Genomic DNA, 21604 nt, shown 5'->3' with positions numbered 1-21604 from the left:
TGCGCATCCGCGCAGTCTGATCAGGATCCATGCTGTTCGCTTACAAACCCTATAACAAGTAGAGAAACTGATAGCGAACAGCATGGATCGTGATCAGACTGCGCGGATGCGCAGGCTGGTCTGGATCCATGCTGGTCGCAAACCCATTATGTTGGTTTTGTCGTGACGTGGCTCATTTAATCAACAGTTTTATAAGGTGTAATTTGTATTAACTAGTTTCATTAAAATATCATGTTTTTTTTTTTATTTTAGCTTCCATTTTATCTTGCTATATTTCTTTTCGTGAAACTGTCATGTTTTTCCATTCAAAATTTTTTATCAAGATGCACGTTTGTGGTCGAGCAGACGATAAAAAAATATTTCTCTATCTTAATACTCATTTGAGAAGATAACTACGGAAGCATTTTAGGAACATAACTTCAAATGCACTATATAATTGACGTAATGGTAAAATTGTTTAATTTTGTTACTTCTTACAAATATGGTAGCTAAGTCATAGAATGATGGAAATACATTTAAAATACAAATATATATATAAATATATAAAGAGTTTATAAATAACTTTTCAAGTACAGTGTTGTGTTATTTCTTAGAATTAAAGCATAGTTATATAACACTGAAAAATAATCATGCTGATCTGTTCACTCAATTGTTAAACCAGTTTTGAAGTTAAAAGCAGGCATCTCTATGTGTGTGTTTTTGTCCCTCCATTAAGCCCGTCGGTAAAGACCACTGCATCGCTGTGGGTTTAAATGCATCGAGTGATTCTTAAGTAATAACATGAAGAAACCACAGGTGGCAGTATCAGTGTTTGGACACCCCACCCCTATCTGCCCCTGGACCCCTACTACAACCCTGAAAAAATAATAATTCAACACTCTAAGGCTTACTATAAGGTACCAAATACAAAACCACCGATGAAATTATATAAAAAAAAAATTTTCCAGTATCAAAATGATAGTTATAGAAAGGTGAAAAGCCTACTATATGTTCATTTGCCAAACAATGTGGAACACGGGAAATCGTCGTTTCGGTGACTGAGGCGCATTCCGGCAGGATTTCGCTGCGTCAGTCATTAACATTAATAAAAAGAACTAGAATTCCACAGCTTATCTAATTCAAGTCTAACGAATATCACTATCATTCCGATTTTTTCTGTTTCACGGTATTTTTTTAATTGTCGTAGCCATTTTGCAGTCTGATACCTGGGTTGAAATACGCGATCTGATTGGACGAGCCAAATTTGACGTCCAATCAGATCGCGTATAACACACAGGTATCAGAATCCAAAATGGCAGCGACAAGTCAAAAATTACCGTGAAATAGAAAAAATCGATAAAATATTGATATTCGTTAAACTTGAATTAAGTAAGCTGTGGAATTCAAGTTCTTTTTATTGATGTAAATGAATGATGCAGCAAAATGCCTTCGGAATGCGCCTCAGTCGCCGAAACGACGATTTCCCGTGTTCCACATTGTTTGGCAAATGAACATAAAGCTAGTAGGCTTTACACCTTTCTATAACTATAATTTTGATAGTGGAAAAAAAATTAAAAAAAAAAATTTCATCGGTGGTTTTGTATTTGGTACCTTATAGTAAGCCTTAGAGTGTTATTATTTTTTTTCAGGGTTGTAGTAGGGGTCCAGGGGCAGATAGGGGTTGGGTGTCCAAACACTGATACTGCCACCTGTGGAAGAAACTATTTCTAACTTGCGGAAGGTCGAGGGTTGGGTTTCAACCAAGGTGCTTGCCTTACCGTCAAATAATGCGCGGGAAAAGATAGGAATGTTAATAATATACATTGATGACTTAAAACCTAACATCAAAATGATCCATAAAAACAAAAGTACATGTATGTATCTCACCTTCTTTCACCAGGATTCCTTTCAGGCGGATTGACTAGTGATCCAGTATATATATTTTTCTCAGTATATGTAGCGATTCTCTATATCCATTAACATAAAACATGTGAAGAAGTCTATCAACAAATGACAACAACAGCAGCGGCACTTAATGCCACAGCAATTGACAATCGGTTTATGTAACTGAGTAACTGAGCTATTGACATAAGTAAAAAGTTTCCATTCCTCACACTTATACATGATATAAACTGTTTGTTTATTAATTAGAACCATTCGACCTATCATCTCGTTATCTTTAAGAACTTCAACAAAAAGTCAAGGTCATGTTGACTAATTTGTTTGAGAAGGTGTTTAATGCTTACTGTTTACTATGTATGCTATTGCAACCGTTTGATTTACACAGTAAAATTTGTTCAGGAGTTGGGCCACACGCATAGTCATGGTCGTCTGCGCTTGTCAGGGCTGGATTTAGCCAGACCGACAACTTCAAATTCGGATTCTTTCTCCTGGTTTCTTAATCTTGTAGATTTGTCGAACACAAATATGAAGCCATTTAGATTGAATATAATTTAATTTAATAAAAAACTGAAGAGAATATATATCGTATATATAAATCAGGAGTCGATAATTGTTTCAAAAATACATTTACATAAACGTGGTACATGCACATATTTAAAGGGACTCAACTGAGTTTTTTTTTTACATGACAGAACTGGAAATGATTTTTCGATTTTAATGTTTCGTTCCCAATAACTTGTGTGCAAAATTTCAGATCATTCGCTCACTTCGTTTTTCCAGAATGATTATTCTAATTGTGAAAAATGATTCAAAATTGAACAGCGTTGCAACGCTTTTCACACAAATCGGGCAAAAATAGCACACAAGTACGATTTTTCAATTTATTCAGAGTATATTTCGTAAATAACTTTTGCATATTTTTCTGTTTTTAGCGTCACATTTGGTCTTTGTAATAAATTCAAATATATAGTTTTTAGCATTTGGAAGCAAGTGGAGTTCCTTTTTAAACAAACAGAAAATGCAAGCTATCGTGATATGGTCGCAAATAGTATCTGGCTCAAAGAATTTGTTTTGGACTGTCAAAGCTCTTCTAGCTGACAGAAAATCGGTGATACACCCGACAAACTAATTTTGAGCACAACAGGATCTCCGGTCAACATCGTAATTGCATATACATGTAGATATCAATGACAAAACTGCCACGAGCGCGTACTGACTGGGACGTGCTCTGGGTAAATTTGATAAGCGATTTTTTTTTCAAGAAAGAGAGACAACCACCGCTACAGCAAGCGTTAACTAAAATTGCATTAACTCCCTTTGAGTTTCTATATATACAAAATGCAGACATCAAATAGGAAAACGATGCTCTTCATGTTTTCAAAGTAATATTATTTTTACTATCTTGAAATGAAAATATGGAGCGTTTTTCTGCAAACAGGATTGTTTCCATCAACATTCAGTAAATTTTCATGTTATTTTGAATATTATCTTGAAATGAAAATATGGAGCGGAATAAAATTGAAGAGCTTTAGGTCACTGTTCTGTGGTCGATGTATGAAAAGGTAAGATATCCATTGAGTACACTGCACGCCTACAGAAATCTACTCCACATGAGCACCAAGGAAAGTCTCGGATGGACTTAGTCTCACCGAAACGTAAGCCTCTTTAGTTGAAACCATGTGCGACAGTGCCTTTCAGGTGTTGATTTATGGATTCAATACATAACATTTACTTTTTTACCTTGAATTTCTTCAACGGTAGGTAATCGACTATTTACGATAAAGACGTCGTTAGGGAAGAAGGGGCAGCAGTTTCTGGATGCAACCTTGGGTTGTACTTTGGAACACACGCAAATTAATGCAAGAGTTTGTATTTCCTGAGACTCCTTTTCCAATGCAGGGCATTTGTCTCCTTTTATTCCAGGCCAATTTTGAACTGACGAAAAGAAGATCTACTAGCGAATTGCGTATTGGACCATGGCAGTCGTAGCTAACTGCAAAAGAATGCACGCTAACGCAGGACTACATAAAAGATGGTCACGTCAATATATATAAAAAAAGACTATATAAATACTACTTTTCTTATAGAATTATATGAACAACTTTCTTTTGTTGTTTTTACTGAAAATATGAGGTTTTGAAAACATTTTGAATAAAAGAATATTTAATTTATCATAAAAGTAGGAGTGGTCATGTACATGTATAGTATCCAAGCCACGCACCAACTGCCTGTGATTTGGACGACTTAGGACAAACTTGCATTCATGCAAGGCCATGAAGGCGGTGTAAAAATTTTCAAATCTGTTTTTTTTTTAGTTTTTGACATGTTAAAAACCCAGCAATGACAGATGTTTTACCCTGTGTGAATGCAAGACTTTATCAGAATCTTTAGCCGTATGTACATGTCGACCTTTTTCAACTGCGTTATGACGAAGACTTACTGTAAATTCTCTAAATATTGTGATCAAAGCAGTGGATTTGATTTTGTGCAGATTTTTTTATGCGAATCAAAATGTTTCCGCAATGTTTGGTCGTTATGCACATAAAAAATGAAGTTCTAAAAGACTTCCTGAAATAAAGTTGAATAAAATTGAGGAAATGTTTTAAACGAACTTTTAGGTAATCTTTGGTAATATGTCAAAATATGGATACTTATTGTACTTTTTTCTAGCGCAATTGTGAAGAATGTTCTATTTAAAAAGTAAAGGCAAATGTGAGATAACCATCGGGTAAAGTAATCAAAGAAGATCAGCATAGGTCATATCTTTATCTGAAAAGAAATACGTGACATTGCCAATCGCATCTTCTCGGCTCTTTCCGTCAAACTTCGGAAAAGGAAAACAGCTTAATAATAGCCGAGGAGTTCCGATTGTGTTCTTACCACAGCGTGCTTGTTTTACTCGTGCGTTAAAATGCTATTTGGATCCAGATGGTTAAATCTTCTTTTTTTTTCCCAAGTGTATTCTGCTTCTACGCGACTTGTAAACTTAGAAAGTGGAATATTTCTATTTATGAAAATATACAATTCTACATTTAGGTATGAAATCAGTAGGCATATTTATGCTTCAATCGGCATAGATGGCTAACTCGTGCGTATTAATATTTTGGTGGGACACCCGGTGATAAGGAAATTATCAACAGACCACCATTCTATTAAAAACAAGGAATAGTTGTTAAGAAGGGCTTTGTGTGACTAACTGTAATAAGATGACGATTTGACATTTCACACTACATACCTTGATTTAAAGAAGTGGCGCTAATAATTAGTTTACTTTTTATTTAAACATAATTCTATTGACAACCTCCGTTATTTCGTAATCTTATATACTGTTATTGGTTGTTTCTGTGTGTGTGTGTGTGTGTGTGTGTGTGTGCGTGTGTGTGTGTGTGTGTTGTGTGTGTTTTGTTGTTTTTTTTAAGGAGCACAAACACTTTGAAGGTCGAACGGCGACTTTCCAGCTTTACTTGTGGTGGAATACCTCTGTGAAAGTGGTTTGAAGCCTCTCCCGATAGCATACATGTATGTCTATTATTATAGTTTCTTTAGACATATTCTTTCAACGCCGTTCACAGATGTACGGAAGAGCATTAGTGCCAGGTGTATGTTTTTTACATACTCGAAATTTCGAGTTACTAACTCGAAATTTCGACTTACTAACTCGAAATTTCGAGACTAAGTAACAGGGATGAGAAAAATATGATTAGTGAAAAGATATGTTCGAACAGATACAACGTGTGAAGAACGCCTGAACGTACAAATTAAAGGAAGCCTTGTGTTTTTTAGGTCCGGGTGTGTACATGCCATTACTAAGTTTAAGTTTAATTTCAATAGTTTTTGTCCAGGCACACCTGTTTCTCCATCTCCATCGTTCAACGGCACTCCCTACTACATCTTATATCATCTAACTTATAACTTTGGCCATTCTTGTAATGTTAATAAGTCGAAATTTCGAGTTACTAAGTCGAAATTTCGAGATAAGTAACACGAAATTTCGAGTTAGTATGTTGAAATTTCGAGTTAATAAGTCGAAATTTCGGGTTAGTAAGTCGAAATTTCGAGTTAGTAACTCGAAATTTCAAGTTAGTAACTCGAATTTTCGAGATAGTGAGTCGAAATTTCGGGTTAGTAACTCCAAATTTCGAGATAAGTAACTCGAAATTTCGAGTTACAAAGTCGAAATTTCGAGTTAGTAAGTCGAAATTTCGAGTTAGTAAAAAACATACACCTGGCACTAATGCTCTTCCGTACAGATGATTTGCATTTACTAAAAAGAAAAAATATAGATAAATATAGATCTATTTTTATAAGAAAATCCACATCATTATACATTTCTTTTGTTATTATCAATATTCGAAATAGCTAGATCTTCTTTAAAGAAAATGTGCCAATCCCAGCTATGAATTTAGTGTACTAAGACCTCAAATAAGCTTATGGTCTGCGGCCTATTGATATATTTTTCGCATAGAAAAGCAGTGATTACGTTGCCACCGGTGAGTAATGTTTCGCTGGTTATCAAGAAAAACATTAGATTTTTCCCAGTTTTTACTGTCGCAGTAAAATATTTTACATGACAGAAGTAAAGAATGATTTAAAATTTAATTGCATGGTAATCAAACTATGTCTTTTCTCATCTAGGGTCGTTTTGTTTGTCATTTGTTCTTGCATTCGTCCTCAAATAATCTCGACCCATCATCTTTTGAGAGTTTTATCTATTTTTGTTTTCTTGTATTTAAGGTAATGAATGCATTATTAAAGTGATGGCATTAATTAATAAATGATTTAATGCGAGTGAGTGTGTAAATTTATGCAACTATGTAGAGAAGTTCTCGAAATAGTTTGGGTTGGTATACTCGGTTCCTATGATATCAAGGGTTCTATGATATCCAGGTATTTAAATTTTCTGTGACTGCTAGTAAAAGCAACACATGATGATGCTAATATTTGTAAAACTTGCACACTAGATTCATTTTCATCTGCCAATAAATTAAATTTGGTGAATAATGAATGTTTTTGTGGCAAGAAAACTTTGCTATAAAACCTTCATATTTGACTACCATTTTCCTTAATGGTTTTTACACAGTCAATTAAAATATGTGATGAACACATATAAGTTGACATATAATCTGTTCATATAGTTTTAATTTTATAGCAAGTTAACTGTTGGAAGTTTTTCACAACTTAACTTGAAAGTTTTGACCCATCTATCCTTCCATACATGCTTTTTTGGGGATTACCTTGATACCGTAGTAACCTCCTCTGAAATTACCCAAAATGGCAGACATTGAAAATATTCTAAAAAATGTCATTTTTATTGGTTCTTTTGAAATAATTTTTTTACAAACAGTTCTGGAAAAGGTTCAATTATAAGATGGAAGAAAAATCTCATTCATTTATGATATTTGTATTTAAATATTTTCTGATAAACGTTAAGTACCATGATATCATAGAACCCCGGGCTATACTTTGCAGACAGACTTTGCAGATGGGAAGTTAAACAAAGAGGGATTTTGCAGACAAGTTTCATACATGTGAACTTTTTTGATGACCAAGTGGCAGATTTTTCTTAAAAAAGAGGGAGATTTTAGAATTTGCTATAAACAAAGAAGAAAGTCCTACCATCAAAAAGGGAGATTTCTTTAATTTGTGAAAATACCCCTAATTTTAAGAAAAATCTTTGAAAATCAGGCCTCGACATTAGCGGTGGTCCGTTGGTCGGAGACCACCTGATTTTGGCAAGGACCACCTAATTTTAAAAGATACTGGTCCGTCGGACCAGTTGAATTATCTGGTTGGTGCAAGGCTCATTTGAGTATAGTTATATTTAACGTTGGTATTATTATTTTTTTATCCTTTAGTCATTTCTTTATTTTTAAAGACAAGAATTAGATAATTTAATAGCTTTATTAAAAATGTTAATCTATAAAAGATAATTGATCACGATTATAAGAGTTGTACGTACCATGTATCAGCAATGAGTATTTGAATAACAGTAAGAAAATAAGGCAGACACAATATTAATGGTTTCACTATTCCCTAACTTAAGTTGAGGGAGTAGTCGTTTCAATATAAAAATAACATAAATACGAACCCTATTATGTGTTTTCGAATGAGATAAAAAAAAACAGATAACTTTACTTTACTGACTTGCTCTCCTACATTTCTAATTAGATGAAAAAATATATATTTAAATATATCTGTTTTCTTTACTGTAAAAGGTAATTATACATCTTTGTCATCAATTCAAAGCATTTTTTCTAAATCTGCAATCAAAGAGTCAAAATTCAAAAACAATAAAATAATAATATGGTTATAATAACTGACCACCTGACTTCCGGAAGGACCACCTAAATTTCAAATCTAGTGGTCCGGCTTACCACCTGCTAAAAAAGTTAGTGTCGAGGCCTGAAAATATGGCTGCAGAAAGTGGGAGTCTCCTGCTTAAAGTGGGAGAGTTCACATGTATGAAGATTAAATGTTTAAGAACCTCTTCATGTCATTTACTTAGACATTTTAGTCTGGGGATTTGTATTTATTTCTTTATGTGTCTACTAACTTGTGTTATACTTATAATCATAATAATGTAAAACTAGACAAAGCTTATGAACAGGGAAATAAGTTCATTTTTAGTTTACATTTTTCATTTTAAAGGTTTCATTTGGTATTTCATGAACTGATGCCCTTTTGAATCGGCACACCTTGGCACAGGCAATAATTTTTAAGCTGAAAGTTGTGATTGTTCTCTAATCGGAATACCCAGGTGGTATTTAGTTACATTAAAAATTGGGATGCACAACTAGAAATAATACTGAAACTAAAAATTTAACTCACTGATACATGGGCAATCTCCTGCATAAGACCCCTATGTATATTTCAGAAGTAAAACTTGTATATAATACACTAAAGAAAATGGAATGAACCTTATATATACTCCTGGTTTAGACCCTAGGGTCTATTCCAGGATATACCTTTAAAATTTCTCTAAACAAAGTCAAATTCTCAACTGTACAGGTGCGTATCATGTCCTTTTAGACCTTCTTAAAATTTGTCAAGATAAACTTTGTAAATGGCAGTCATGAACTCACTGGGTACTTGATTAAAATTGACTGGTATTCTGAGGGTCACGGGTCTGAGTCCCGGCCAGGCTGCACATTTTCTCACCCAGTGATGGTGGGCGCCAAATGTCACAGGGTGAGGAAAATGTGCAGCCTGACCAGGACTCCAACCCAGGACCCTATGAATACTGTTCCACAGCCGTACCATGTAGACTGAGCTAGCCACATGCTTACATCTTCTCCCCTTAATAATGAACAGTTTTGAACTGTGATACAGGCAACAATACTTACTTATGTGAATCAAAATTTAATTATTCCTGTATAACATAGATAATGGAACAAATGGGCAATGGCATATAGTGAAATGTAGAAGAAATAGTTTAGTGGTGTTCAACTTGATTAATCTTACTCAGCAGTGAATTTTCTCTCCAGATTGGGATGAGGCCTTAGCCTCTTCATTTTGGGAAAAATTAACGCTAAAAATGCTGAATTGGGAAGTAAAAAAGCTGGTTTAAGTTCAGATTTTTGAGAAAACTGCATGATTTTAAAGAAAATTTCAATTGGGAAGAGGCCTTTTTTCGGAGTCTGTTATATAAGTAGGAAAATCACTGCTCAGTCAAAACTTAAATGTATACAAAATAAAAAGTCAACGATGATATTTCATAAATTTAACAAGACAAAAATAAAGTAAATTTACATTGTCATTTTCTTGAACAACAGACATCCTTATTTTTCCAATTTATTCAAAAAATCTACATTAGTTTAATAGTAAAGAGATAACTTTCCAACAATACACAAATTCACAAATGAAATTAGGTTGCTATTGTCTTAACATTGAACATTCGTCTGCTATTAAAATAGTCAATACAAGGCTGTAGTTTTAGAAGCTGAACAAACTAAAAGTTAGTGCTTGTCACTTTAATAAACTTTCCATTGTTGCAAAACATATTACTTTGATGTGTAAAATGTTAAATTCATGTCTTTGGTCAAGAGATGGTACCATTCAAGAGATGGTTTCAAGAGACTAATGGCCGTTATATAATCTATATATATTTTTTTCATTGTTTTTTATTTGATTTCTTTTTAATAAACAAGTGTAGCTATAGAGTAAATGTAGAATATGTTACAGATCTTGTGCTACAGGCAAGTAAAATAAGAAAAAATTTTTTTTTGGAAAATATTTTTTGAAATAAGGCCTAAGGAGAAAAATATATACATGTACTGTATATTGGGGAGGAGAAGGGGGCCTAAATCTGTCTCAAAAGTCATGAAACGAGGTTACGAGCTCTTAGTTAGTTTTAGGGCCAAGTTGACCAGGATTCAAATTTCAAGAATTTTGGACGGATAAATCCCATCTTCCTGAAACCTTTCAAACATTTACATACATGTACATTTGTACAGACAATTAATGGTATATTGTATCATAGTTTGGGGACCTTTCTGTTGAAAATGTTTCAGAGTTAAAACGTATACATATACTTGCACAGAGTGTTAACTGGAGTGCAGGTATTAGTTTCCCGCACTCCAGAGCATAAGTAAACTTAATGTGACGGCAGAGATTATTATTCAGATGCTCATTATTATGGCAAATTACTTATAAATCAAAATTTAAAAGAAATAAGGGAAAATTATGTATTTTTATGCCTGTCTGTCAATTGTTTGTCCGGTCCATAACTTTGTTATTCATTGATGGATTTTGAAATAATTTAGCATAAATGTATAACACATAATTTTAGATTATATGTTTGCTTTGCATGCAAAACTCATAGTCACACTTAAGGCTTGAAAAGAATTTTTACAGAAAACGTTGTTCTGTATTTTTAGCTCACCTGTCACAAAGTGACAGGGTGAGTTTTTGTGATCGCTTTTAGTCCGGCCGTCCGTCGTCCGTCCGTCCGTAAACTTTTACTTTAAATGACATCTCCTCATAAACCACTAAGCCAATTTCATCCAAACTTCACAGGAATGTTTCTTTGGTGGTCACCTTTAAGAATTGTTCAAAGAATTTAATTCCATGCAGAACTCTGGTTGCCATGGCAACCAAAAGAAAAAAATTTAAATATCTTCTTTTAACAAACCCAAAGAGCTAGAGCTTAGATATTAGGCATGAAACATCTTCTTGTAAGTGTCTACCAAGTTTGTTCAAATAAAAGCCCTTGGGTCAAAATTGGCCCCGCCCCATATACATATAGTAAAAACTTAAAAATTCTTCTTTTAAAGAACCCATGGAGCTAGAGCTAAGATATTTAGCATGAAACATCATCTAGTAAGTTTCTACCAAGTTTGTTCAAATAAAAGCGCTGGAGTCAAAATTGGCCCCGCCCCAGGGGGTCATTGATTTTCCCTATATGCTGCATAATGCATATAGTAAAAACTTAAAAATCTTCTTTTAAAGAACCCATAGAGCTAGAGCTAAGATATTTAGCATGAAACATCTTCTATTAAGTGTCTACCAAGTTTGTTCAAATAAAATCCCTGGGGTCAAAATTGGCCCCGCCCCAGGGGGTCATTGATTTTCCCTATATGCATATAGTAAAAACTTAAAAAATCTTCTTTTAAAGAACCCATAGAGCTAGAGCTAAGATATGTAGCATGAAACATCTTCTAATAAGTGTCCACCAAGTTTGTTCAAATAAAAGCCCTGGGGTCAAAATTGGCCCCACCCCGGGGGTCATTGATTTTCCCTATATGCATATAGTAAAAACTTAAAAAATCTTCTTTTAAAGAACCCATAGAGCTAGAGCTAAGATATTTAGCATGAAACATCTTCTAATAAGTGTCTACCAAGTTTGTTCAAATAAAAGCCCTGGGGTCAAAATTGGCCCCGCCCCAGGGGGTCATTGATTTTCCCTATATGCATATAGTAAAAACTTAAAAAATCTTCTTTTAAAGAACCCATAGAGCTAGAGCTAAGATATTAAGCATGAAACATTTTTAATAAGTGTCTACCAAGTTTGTTCAAATAAAAGCCCTGGGGTCAAAATTGGCCCAGCCCAAGGGGGTCATTGATTTTCCCTATATGCATATAGTAAAAACTTAAAAAATCTTCTTTTAAAGAACCAAAGAGCTAGAGCTAAGATATTTTGCATGAAACATGTGCTAATGGGTGTCTACAAAGTTTGTTCAAGTAAAAGCCCAGGGGTCAAAATTGGCCCGGCCCGGGGGTCATTGATTTTCCGTATATGTATATAGCAAAAACTTAAAAAATCTTCTTTGAAAAAACCCAAATAGCTAGAGTTTAGATATTAAGCATGAAACATCTTCTAGTGAGTGTTTACAAAGTTTGTTCAAATAAAAGCCCTGGGGTCAAAATTGGCCCCGCCCTGGGGGTCATTGATTTTTCTTATATGTGTATGGCAAAAACTTAAAAATCTTCTTTGAAAAAACCCAAATAGCTAGAGTTTAGATATTAAGCATGAAACATCTTCTAGTAAGTGTCTACAAAGTTTGTTCAAATAACAGCTCTGGGGCTAAAACTGGTCCCGTCCCAGAGGTGTCATTGTTTTTAACTATATGTGTATAGTAAAAACTTAAAAAATCTTCTTTTAAAAAACCCAATGAGCTAGAGGTTAGATTGCAGGAAACATCTTTTTGTGGGTGTCTACCAAGTTTGTTCAAATAAAAGCCCTTGGGTTAAAAGTGGCCCTGCCAAAGGGGGGTGTGAGGTCATTGTTTTTCATTATATGTGTGTAGTAAAAACTTAATATCTTGAAACATCTCCTAATGAGTGTCTTCTAAGTTTGTTCAAATAAAAGCCCTGGGGTTTAAACTAGCCCCGCTCCGGGGGCCTAAATACAGGTGAGCGACCTCAGGGCCATCATGGCCCTCTTGTTAAATTACTATATGTAAATGTAATGGACATGATGATGATGTTTTGCATGTGAGAATCAGTTTTCTAGATCAAACAACTGAGCTCAATTTTCAAGTAAGTCCAAAGTCATGATATTAATTTTTCATAAAAGTGCATTGATGGTTGTGTCTGGTCAACAAATCTGTCAATTATGTAATACTGTATTTTGAAATAACTTGACATTACTCACAGTGTTACACTCGATGACGATGTGTTACATGCAAGAATCATTAGTCTCCCGGGTCAAAGCATGATACTTGTACGTCAAAATTCCTGATATAATGTGAAAATATGGTTGTGTCCGGTCCTTGACTTTGTCATTCATCGATCGTTATTGAAATAATTCTGTATAAATGTTTTGCACATTGAGCCGGTGTATCATGTCACACCTAGGCGATATGATATTGGTGTCATTTGCAACACAGGTGCAAACACTAGAAAATCAAATCTGATAATATCTGAGAATGTATGATAAATGATTCGGTAAATTACTTTTTTTTCGAAAGGTTATATGGCTAATTTCATCCATGGCAGCATTTATCAAAGTAGCTGCGGTATTACATTTTATTGATTGGCTCACACTTTCTTTTATTTTATCTCCTTCATTGACTAGGATTACAATATAAGTCTCAATAAATTCCCGATAATTAAATTACCTTGGATGAAGAATGCTGTTTCCAGCTTTTATTGGGTGATATCATAAAACTGTGCTTATGAATTATTATCCCTAGGATTAGGTGATAAAGAGAATACGTCAGTCTTTGATGTGCCGGGCAATTATTTTATATGAAAAGGTAAATTTCTTGGAGTATATAAAAACATGCAATGTTTTTTATTAAAAGGTCAAGTTTTTGTTGTTATTGTTGATAATTCCTGTTATTGAAGATTAATTCCCTGAATGCCAGTGGTGTTGATGCCCTCAAATAATGCCATCAGTTTTCCGAAGTGATTTTTGTGGTGGATAAAAAATTAGATTTTTATCATACTCTGTTTGCTGCTGAATACTGCCAAAAAAACTTTCATCCAAGAAATATGTTTGTATATAATGTGAATTAAAGTTGTTTGTTCTTCGTTATGTCATCCTACATGTACATTTGGTAATAGTTTGAAGTGAAGAATATTACCGGTAGCTTCAAGAACACTTGTGATTAAATTTTGTTTGTCTGCTTACTTTGAAAATTGTGGTATGACTATTATCATGCAATGTTGAAGAGAAAGAAAAAAAGGGAAAAGTTGTCCCCCTTGTTTCACACATTACGATGTGTAGTCAAACAAACATTTTGATATTGCTTTAAAGATTAAGATTTGCAGAGAGACAGCAGTTATATGACCTTGAAGTTGATGTTATATTTCTATTATATAGTCAAGGTTATATGTCAGTAAATATCATAAAGTAGAAAGCTGAATTGCCAGCTTGTATACAAAGTGTCATATTTATGTTGCTAGGTAATATTGGATGCTTGTAGTGAAATGATGATCCTGTTGAAAATTACTGCAGAACATCGTTCTATTAGTGATCATCACAAGGTTCATTTACATAGGAATTAATGCATAATAATTATATTGATAATTAAGTGGAATTTTCTTATATAAACATAAAGGTAGTTAAAAAGTTGATTCATTTTATGCTATTTTTTTTTTTTAATTATTGTAATTATTTTTGTGTGTGTAAATGTCATGTGTCACGATATGCTTTGACAGACATTACTTTTAAATCAAATTGTTTATGTATTATTTAAATACATGTTTCTTATACATGATAATTCATTATATATTATATTAATATATTACATGTAAATTCACTCAGGGATTAAATTATAAGATAGGGAAGGGCTGTAATTTATCTTTAATTTTAGGAAAATATAATAAGGCATTTTTTCTAGGGCAGGCGAAATAAACTTGATGTTATTTGATTTTTATAGAAAAAAAAAAACTTTCATAATGCTGAAAACAACATTTGCTATACATTTGTATTTGTAATAACTCTGATAATGTTTCTATTGAAAAAAAAGATACAAAAATTATAGATTTAAAAATGGAATATTTTATCAAAATAATGTTTCTATTTGAAAGTAGATACAATAATGAAATAGTTATGAGAACAGCATTGTTTAAGCTGTCTGTATAGATAACATGAAATTAAAAACCTTGACAAAAAATATACACATGATGCCCTGGCATTTATAAGGTTTTTTTAGCCGTTTTATATTTATCATATAAAGTACAGTCTATTAATATTTGTAAGGCTTCAAAAAATGAAAAAGTAAAAACACATACCCCCCCCAAAAAAAAGAAGATAAAATTTCTTTTCTGTTTCGAACAACAATATGTATTGTATTTTTCAGCATGAATACATTTACCAAAATGAATTTCATGTTGTTTTCTGGTGAATAAATATTCCAGTAGATATTGAAACAGACAAATCACTGTGATGTAACACATAATAAATTTAAAATATGAGTGGCTTATCATTAAAGTTTAATAACAATTGAATCAAACATTCTTGAATGAACTAAAATAAACCAGAATGAGTTTGTTATGAAATTATGAGATTGTTTTAAAATGTTTTATTTTTAAATTATTTTTTATGCCACCGCAGCATCTGCGATGCGGTGGCATATAGCGATTCACCTGTGTGTGTGTGTGTTTGTTTGTTTGTGTGTTATATAGATTATATAGTGAACTTAAAAAATCTTCTTGTGAAAAACCACTTGTCCAATTTCAACCAAACTTGGCAGGATTGATCCTTGGGTGAAGGACTTCCAAAGTTGTTCAAAGAATTTCATTCCATGCAGAAATCTGGTTGCCATGGCAACCAAAAGAAATTGTAAGAATAAATTTAAAAAATCTTCTTGTAAAGACCCAAAAAGCCTAGAGCTTAGATATTTTGCATAAGGCATTGTCTGGTAGACCTCCACCAAGATTGTTCAAATTATAGCTTTGGGGTCAAAATTGGCCCCGCCCTGGGGTCATTGATTTTCACTATTTGTACATATAGTAAAAACTTAAAATACCTTCTTGTAAAGACCCAAAAGGCCTAGAGCTTAGATATTTTGCATAAGGCATTGTCTGGTAGACCCTTACCAAGATTGTTCAAATTATAGCCCTGGGGTCAAAGTTGGCCCCGCCCCGGGGGTCATTGATTTTCACTATACGTACATATAGTAAAAACTTTTAAAATACCTTCTTGTAAAGACTCAAAAGGCCTAGAGCTTAGATATTTTGCATAAGGCATTGTCTGGTAGACCTGTACCCAGATTGTTCAAATTATAGCCCTGGGGACAAAAACGGCCCCGCCCCGGGGGTCATTGGTTTTCCTTATATGTATAGAGTAAAAACTTATAGTAAAAACTTAAAAAAAAACTTTTTCTAGCAATTGACAAATGCTAGAGGTTAGATATTTTGCATGAACATTGTGAAGTGAATCTCTAGCAAGATTGTTCAAATTATAGCCCTGGGGTCAAAATTGGCCCCGCCCAGGGGTCATTGATTTTCACTATATGTACATATAGTAAAAACTTAAAATATCTTCTTGTAAAGACCCAAAAGGCCTAGAGCTTAGATATTTTGCATAAGGCATTGTCTGGTAGACCTCTGCCCAGATTGTTCAAATTATAGCCCTGGGGTCAAAAACGGCCCCGCCCCGGGGGTCATTGGTTTTCCTTATATGTATAGAGTAAAAACTTATAGTAAAAACTTAAAATAAAATTCTTCTAGCAATTGACAAATGCTAGAGGTTAGATATTTTGCATGAACATTGTGAAGAGAATCTCTAGCAAGATTGTTCAAATTATAGCCCTGGGGTCAAAATTGCCCCTGCCCTGGGGGTCATTGATTTTCAATATATACATATAGTAAAAAATAAAAAAATCTTATTGTCTGAAGGTACAAGGCTTAGAGCTTTAATATTAAATTTTGTTAAATGATATCATCTAAAGGTACTCTACCAAAGTTGTTCAAATTTTGCCACTAGTGTCAAAATTGCCCTGCCCTGGGGGCCATAGGTTTTCCTTAAATGTATATAGTAAAAATGGGAAGAAAGCTACAGCTTAGATATTTGACTTAAAATGTTGTTTGGTGGACCTGTATCAAGATTGTTTTGAATGAAACCCTTGGCCTTGCCCCAAGGGGACAGTGACCTACTTTCTTGTCCTTTGATGTACAGCTATGAAATTTTGACCATGTGCACAGTTTTAGTTGTAAAATTGAACTTTGATATCAGGTGACCTAGATTTTGATGATGTGACCTACTTTCTTGTCCTTTGATGTACAGCTATGAAACCATGTGCACAGATTAAGATGTAAAGTGAACTTTGATATCAGCTGACCTAGATTTTGACAAAGTGTCTCTCTGTGTTGTCCTTTGATGTAGTCGTGAAATTTAAGCTGTGTGAAATATGACCTTCACCACCGAATTCACTAGACTCGAGTGCATTGGTATATTCCTACTCTGATCTTTTATTGGAATAACAATATATTTAACCACTAATCTGATAATAAGAATTAGATAGGTCAGGGATCTATGCATTATGACAATCTTCAATTGTAAAGAAACCAAAAAAATCTATTCCTACACCACTATTTAGTGTTGTATTAATGCGGTGGCATAGCATTTTTCTCAAATGCAATCTTGTTTTGAAGTTTGCAGTTTATAAAAGTAGAAGAAACTGAATTAGATTTATAGTATTTAAAGTTTTACTGAAATGGTGTTTCGTTTAATACTAGGTATATATAATGTAAAATGTATAATGTAAAATGTATGTACATGTAACTGGAAACATGTAACTGGTATTAGCTGAATCAGTTTATATGGCGTATGTCCTTTGTTTAAAGTGATAATGAATTAGACTGCGCCCAATTAGCTGCTAGCCTGCTGAGCTTCTACTCATGCAACCAGTGCAGACCGGTGTCAGCCTGCGCCGTCTTGTCATGGTCTGCAATGTACAACGTTCACTATTCAGTCAGTCTGTTTTAAATAGAATTGTCTTTCTTTCAATATGTATCATTTTTTTGGCTTAATGGGCCTTTAAGGTAAAGAATTCAGTTATAAATAAAAATATTAGCTGTGCGACCATGACAGTGACGGTGTGACTTTGATAGTATCTAGAAAATTATCAAAAAAACAAACTACACTGTCACAATTGTCAAAAAATAGAAGAAGAAAAGTCAATAACTATGTAACTTTTATCTTTATTGTATATTTTCTTTGTGCATGATTCAGTCATTTACATGTATGTAATGTCTCAAATATTTTCATCTACATGCATGAAAATTATAATCAAACAAACTGTCATTCCATGGTTGTGACATTTTTAAAAAAAGTTTAAGACACTTGTTATCAAGATTATACTTTTAAAAAGTACAGTGATAAATTATATATCCTGGTGTGTGTGTGTCTTTTGATGATAATCTTAAGTAGGCCAGTTAAAGGGCTAGCAATATCTAAAGTTTTTAGAGTCAGATTGCTCAGTGGTTACTGTTAATGGATAAGACATAGGAATTGCTGCCACCATTTTGACCCCTGGTGTTGCTTTGAAGTTTGTGACACTGGAGGTTTTGCCAAAACCATCTTTCCTGTTTCGGGGCATTAAAACTTGTTGAAAGTAATAAACCAGCAAATTGTTAATATCAGCAAAACTTGTTGAAAGTAATACATCATATCAACTAATAGCAGTAATCAAAGCACAGAAGGCGCTGAATTTGTTTGGGTCTCAGAATGTAAGAAAGGTGCAGGTTGTGAGATTATATGTATAGTGCCACCAATGCTTTCCAGCGTTTTAATTGTAGTAAATTGGCTATAAGACTAATTGCAACACTGATATTCAATCCAATGTTTATTTGACTTTAACAATTTGAAAAAAAAATGAGTTACCTTTACTGGGATTTGAACTCCAGACCTCTCGCTTCCTAAGCGAGCCCGAAAACCCTTCAGCCACGGTGAATTTATATGTGAACGGGCTGAAGAAAACCGTATTATTCTAAATTAGGGCTTGTAACGACTTTAACTGTTGTTTAACACAGATGTAAATAATCCTGGAGCTTACTATAAGCATTTATAAAGAATCAAAGGGCTGCAAGTTCTGTGGTATTTTCTGATCTTTGCAATCTAAATCGTACTGTATATCTGTATGCATTTTCCTGTATAGGTTTATTTTTATGTATTATAATTCATTTTGCAAGGCACCAGAGTTTGATACATACGGAATTCTGCATAACTAGAGTTGCATCAAAAAATCATTTATGTTCATTTTTTACGACAGTCACACTTTATCCTTGCATATCATGGCTACTTCCGTAACAAAAACACTTAAAAAAGAATTTAACAAAAAAAAAAGTTTCCTCGACTGGGATTCGAACTCGAGACCTCTCACTCACTAAGCGAGCGCGTTACCACTGTACCACGGAGAAGTTATACACAGAGAGTTTGAATAATATCAAGTCATTCTAAATTTAGAACTTCCATTGCATGTCGGGTTTGTAATCCTTATTAATTTCGAGGTATTTTGTTCAGGGTAAACCTGTTGTTTAAAATTGAATTAAATATTTTAGCGAAAATCCTCTTGCCCAAACAGTCCGACATGTAGAATCTATATATTCCACTACTCGGTTTGTGTAGTATTCGGTAATAAATAGTATTTTCATTGATAAAATCATATTCATCCGCGTAATTTGTGATTGTGCATTTATTGACAATTCTATAAGCCAACGCTATTGTTTAACTTTAAATGCGTTGTAATTTGTTGGATACTTGTAACAAAATAAAATATTTCTTTCTTTTAAATCGCTAGTTTTAAGCTGTTTTGAGAACTACTTGTTGTTAGGTTTGTCGTAAACTTCTGTGTCAGAGATTGAATGTCCGCTTTGTATTTAGTTATTTTCGATCAGAAAATACAATAAAACAATATTAGAAATCTTCGACCATTCGGGAATTACTTTGCTTGAAAATTGATGCGCCTGTCTTTGACCATCTTTACGCAGTGATCTCCCCTGAATTTTTCGGCTTTAGTGTACATACAAAAGGGAAGTAACCGCTTCAAAAAAGTGGACTACTTTCGGCATTTGCAATTAACAACATTAGACTCTGAAATTTCGCTACCATTATTTGTTTGGTCTGACGACCCAAACAAATAAAAACTGTTGACATTGTTCAGTAAACTATGTTAATAGCACCAGCGATGTCAATAGCAGTAAAAAACTGTTGACACAGTCTGCAAAATAACTTTTTTTAGATCAATGGCCATATGGGCCTTCAACCAAGACAGTAGTATAGGCCCAGATAGAATATCATAGGCCCAAAACATTTATTGTGCAAAATAAAGACAACAGTGGGGGAATGGGGGTCTCCCCCAGAAAATTTTGAAAAATTAGATGTTAAATCGTGGGCTCTGGCATGTCTTGAGCATTTTCAAGGAATTTTTTCCATAAATTGATAAACATATAGCTGCTGGTTTTACTTTTTAACTTATTTCATTATAACTTCGAACAGATTTGTGAAGAAAAAAGGCAGCGTACGCCTTGTAGATTTCTTATTTTGCACGTGCATATAAACATACACAACAATTTTTCCATGTGAAGTTTGATTAAGGATGCAGATCATGAAATTGGTTTATGTATGAATGCCCGTTCAATTGTAAAACGCAATTAACCAGATAACAAGTTTTTAGCTCACCTGTCACAAAGTGACAGGGTGAGCTTTTGTGATCGCTTTTCGTTCGGCGTTCGTCGTCCGTCCGTTGTCCGTAAACTTTTACTTTAAATGACATCTCCTCATAAACCACAAAGCCAATTTCATCCAAACTTCACAGGAATGTTCCTTTGGTGGTCACCTTTAAAAATTGTTCAAAGAATTTAATTCCATGCAGATCTCTGGTTGCCATGGCAACCTAAAGAAAAAACTTAAAATATCTTCTTCTAAAAAACCCAAAGAGCTAGAGCTTAGATTTTTGGCATGAAACATCTTCTGGTGAGTGTCTACCAAGTTTGTTCAAATAAAAGCCCTTGGGTCAGAATTGGCCCCGCCCCAGGGGGTTATTGATTTTCCCTATATGCATATAGTAAAAACTTAAAAAATCTTCTTTTAAAGAACCTAAAGAGCTAGAGCTTAGATATTAAGCATGAAACATCTTCTAATGGGTGTCTAGCAAGTTTGTTCAAATAAAAGCCCTAGGGTCAAAATTGGCCCTGCCCCAGGGGGTCATTGATTTTCCCTATATGCATATAGTAAAAACTTAAAATATCTTCTTTTAAAGAACCAAAAGAGCTAGAGCTAAGATATAAATAAATAAATCCCCGGGCTTTAAACTGGCCTTGCTCCGGGGGCCTATGTACAGGTGAGCGACTTCAGGGCCATCATGGCCCTCTTGTTTAGCATTTCTCATCAAATCAGGTTTGTAAGAACGGCTTTTCTCTTAAGCCTTCAGTCTTACTTATCCAAGTGTATGTATTATTTCCAAATTACCAGATACAAGGAGATAGTAAATGGTCTAATTAATGATCATTGAAGCTGTTTCGACCACTCCATAGGTCTCCTCAGGCGGTGATGAGAAAGTAACGGACTTACTCATAGATATATTTTGTTGCCCACAAAAAAAATATGGCCTCAATGATGGCTGCTAACGCCTCCCTGTTTTTTTTGTACTTTCTGCCGATAGGCCGTTGATCCGAACTTGACCACATTCTGCTCTTCCTTCCAGATGCGTACAAAGTGGTCGGCTCTTGTGATGGAATTCATGTGTTCTTTTGAGTGTGTTTGCTCATCAACGACTTTTCTTGCGTTGCTCCGGTCAATCAACGGACGAGCAACAAGCACATTTTCAGCCAG

General features: G+C 34.0%; 1 protein-coding gene across 2 annotated transcripts in view; it reads left to right on the top strand.

The window, feature by feature from the left end:
- The first annotated feature begins 6346 nt into the window (after positions 1–6346).
- Positions 6347–21604, top strand: part of LOC132739799 (unconventional myosin-Ia-like) — a 113379-nt gene continuing 98121 nt past the window's right edge. Inside the window, exon 1 of one of the 2 annotated variants that reach the window (XM_060727594.1) lies at positions 6347–6371. The gene's annotated coding sequence lies outside the window, so the exon portion shown is untranslated. The other variant, XM_060727595.1, reaches the window with a different exon arrangement.

Source organism: Ruditapes philippinarum, unplaced genomic scaffold (assembly GCF_026571515.1).
Source record: "Ruditapes philippinarum isolate M1 unplaced genomic scaffold, ASM2657151v2 ctg232_1_1_1_1, whole genome shotgun sequence".
Classification (NCBI taxonomy): domain Eukaryota; kingdom Metazoa; phylum Mollusca; class Bivalvia; order Venerida; family Veneridae; genus Ruditapes; species Ruditapes philippinarum.
This window is presented reverse-complemented; position numbering and strand designations above follow the sequence as displayed.